The sequence below is a fragment of the Mandrillus leucophaeus genome, unplaced genomic scaffold (assembly GCF_000951045.1).
Source record: "Mandrillus leucophaeus isolate KB7577 unplaced genomic scaffold, Mleu.le_1.0 Scaffold141, whole genome shotgun sequence".
NCBI lineage: Eukaryota > Metazoa > Chordata > Mammalia > Primates > Cercopithecidae > Mandrillus > Mandrillus leucophaeus.
In genome coordinates, this window is record NW_012101377.1 from 1,974,049 (window position 1) to 1,977,308 (window position 3,260).

Genomic DNA, 3,260 nt, shown 5'->3' on the forward strand with positions numbered 1-3,260 from the left:
TTAAGAGATGGGGTCTCAGGGGCCAGGTGCAATAGCTCACACCTGTAATTCCAGCACTTTGGGAGGCTGAGGCGAGCGGCTCACCTGAGGTCAGGAGTTCAAGACCAGCCTGGCCAACATGGTGAAACCCTGTCTCAACTAAAAATTCAAAAAATTAGCTGGGCATGGTGGCGGGTGCCTGTAATCCCAGCTCCTCAGGAGTCTGAGGCAGGAGAATTGCTTGAACCCGGGAGGTGGAGGTAGCAGTGAGCCAAGATTGCACCACTGTACTCCAGCCTGGGCAATAAGAGCAAAACTCCGTCTCAAAAGAAAAAAAAAACAGATGGGGTCTCACTGCAGTGAACATAGCTCACTGCAGCGATCATAGCTCACTGCAGCTTCTACCTCCTGGGCTCAAGCCATCCTCTCACCTCAGCCTCCAGAGTAGCTGGGACTGTAGGCATGGGCCCAGCTTATTTTTTAATTTTTTGTAGAGATAAAGTATCACTATGTTGCCCAGGCTTGTCTTGAACTTCTGGCCTCAAGCGGTCCTCCCACCTCAGCATCCCAGAGTGCTAGGATTACAGGTGTGAGCCACTGCACTTGGCTGACTTTAAAAAAGCAAAGTTTCATAGAGTTTTGGTTTCCAATTCACAGGGTGGGTGAAAGGAATAGGATATGAGGAGAGTCCCTTAACACATGGCAGTCCTAACATCCCACTGAAGACAACTAAATGGGAGGAGGGGGGTGTGGAAAATGAAATTATTCAATGTGCTGATGAGTGGAGAATGGTTATGGGGACCTATTAAGAAACTTGCTAGTCTAGGCAAGAAATAAGAAAGGTCTAGCCGGGCATGGTAGCATGTGGCTGTAGGTGGAGGCAGGAGGATCTCTTGAACCCAGGAAGTAGAGGTTGCAGTGAATTGAGATTGTGCCACTGCACTGCAGCCTGAGTGACAGAGTGAGACTGTCTTACCAATAACAAAAAAGGGCTATAGTAGAGTAATACTGCAAATGTAGAGAAGGTAAATGAATTCAAGAACTTTTGCCAGGCACAGTGGCTCATGCCTGTAATCCTAGCACTATGGGAGGCCAAGGCGGGTGGATCACCTGAGGTAAGGAGTTTTGAGACCAACCTGGCCAACATGGTGAAACCCCATCTCTACTAAAAATACAGAAATTAGCTGAGCGTGGTGACGCATGCCTATGATCCCAGCTACTTGGAAGCCTGAGCGAGGAGAATCACTGGAACCCAGAAGGCAGAGGCTGCAGTACTGGAGCTGAGATTGTGCCACTACACTCCAGCCTGAGCAAAAGAGCAAGACTCTGTCTCAAAAAAAAAAAAATACATATATATATGTCTTTTAGGAGATAGAATGAACATAGTGAGGTTCCGGGTTACTGACTGGAACAGCTAGGGAGATGGTAGCGCCATTTAAAAGACAGGAAGCACTGGCCAGGCATGGTGGCTCACACCTGTAATCCCAGCACTTTGGGAGGCCATTAGGAGGATCCCAGGAGTTTGAGAACAGTCTTAGCAACATACGGAGACAAACATTTAAAAGTTAGCCAAGGATGTTGGGGTGTGTGTGTGATCGTATTTGGAGGCTGAGGTTGGAGGATCAGTTCAGCCCAGGAGACTAAGGCTGAAGTGAGCCATGATGTTGCCGCTGTACTCCAGCCTGAGTGACAAAGCAAGACTGTCTTTAAAAAAAAAAGAAGAAGAAGAAGGAGCATTGCTACAGGTTTTAGCATGAGATCAAGCCCCTTCCCTGTGGCCCAGATTTAAGATGTGTCTCCTCTAGTCCACCCTATTTGGTGCTGGGATGAATCCTTCATAACATCCATGGCTCCTTGAGCCTAACATTGAGTTACCAATAATAGTGATAAGAAGATGCCTATTTTCTGATTTCCATTCTTCAACAGACTTTAAAGATTTTTGTTGATCTTTTTCACATCTCTAGGACAGCAGAAAGCATTTTTCCCTTTGTTTATAGAGGCTTCAAAGCTTGGATAGGCCCCCCAAAGGTTTTGTTGATTCTTCCCTGGGTCACTCAGCTGATATATGACCAAGGACAGGAGATACTGAGTGTGAGACTGCATTTTCATTACCTGACAGCAAAAAGAGAATTCATAGGCTGTGGACTTCTGTTTTCTACCCATCTGTGTACCCAAGAAACCTGTGTACTGAATGAAACAACTAGAGTTGTGCTGTGGGATGGGGCAATTGTAAGGGAAGCAGCCTGGTCAGGTGGGAGGCTGGGAAGCCCCTTAATAGGGGAGCTTTCTTAATTTTCTGCCTTGTGTCTTTGCAGCTATCAGAGGACTCGGAAACCTGGAGAGCTACCTGCTGTATAAAGGCTGGCCTGAGGGCATTTGCTGAACACAGAGAAACCCAGGAGAGGAGATCAGCAGTTTTCTTTCACTCTACTTGATCTGTCAGATTTACCCAGAGAAAGCCAGTCAGGATCCCTTAAGAGTCTTTAGGCCCAGAATGGAGTTCTCAGGGCTGCAGGGGACTGTGGTGCTAACAATTAAACTGTTCAAGACTTTAAAGAGTTGAAGGGGACTAATGGGTATCCCTAGCATGGCCTCCTAGATGGGAATGAACTGGCAACTCCGACTGTGCCATTCCCAGTCTATGTGGTTCCCTTTAGCCTCCCAGAGAATTGGCTGAAACACCCTACGACCGTTTTCTGTTTCCCCACTACCACACCTGCGTTACGGGTATCAGCCTGTGAGTCCTTGAACCCTTCCAGAGGGCTCCCAAAGGACGGTGATCACCACCCCTCCATTGAAGACTGAGGAAAGCCAAGTGAGAAGATTCAGTTTATTTGGGCAAGTTATTTAGCATCTGAACCTGTTTTTCTCTTCATTGTTTATTACTTACCTTGTCCAAAAAGGTCATAAAGGGTAGTAGGGCTTCTTCTGTTCCACCTCTGTACTATATTTCTCCCCAGCAAGTATCTGCCCCTGAGGAGCTCAATAAAGGTTTGGTCAAGTGATGAATGGCCCCACTCTGGTAGCTTCTATCAACTCTGGGAGAGAGCCAAAGCCCCTGTCTAGCTCTCACTTTCCTTCCAGCTATACTAGGCCAGCTATTTATTCTGACATTTTCTCTTGAAGGATTGGAAAGTCAGCCTTTGATAGGCTTCTGGTTTCCTCTGGCCTATTTCTAGGTTGATTTATACTCAGCTTCCTGAGAGGCTAGGGACCTCTGATACTGCACTCTTCCCTAATGCCTTCTAGTTATTTACCCTAACAAAGGAACAAGGGGAAGA

General features: G+C 46.9%; 1 protein-coding gene across 1 annotated transcript in view; it reads left to right on the forward strand.

Moving 5' to 3' along the window:
* The window catches only part of KHDRBS1 (KH domain containing, RNA binding, signal transduction associated 1), a 70,643-nt gene extending 67,655 nt beyond the window's left edge, over positions 1-2,988 (forward strand). The window contains exon 11 of the transcript XR_001005374.1: positions 2,295-2,988. The gene's annotated coding sequence lies outside the window, so the exon portion shown is untranslated. The remainder of the gene's footprint in view (positions 1-2,294) is intronic.
* The last annotated feature ends 272 nt before the right edge of the window (positions 2,989-3,260 follow it).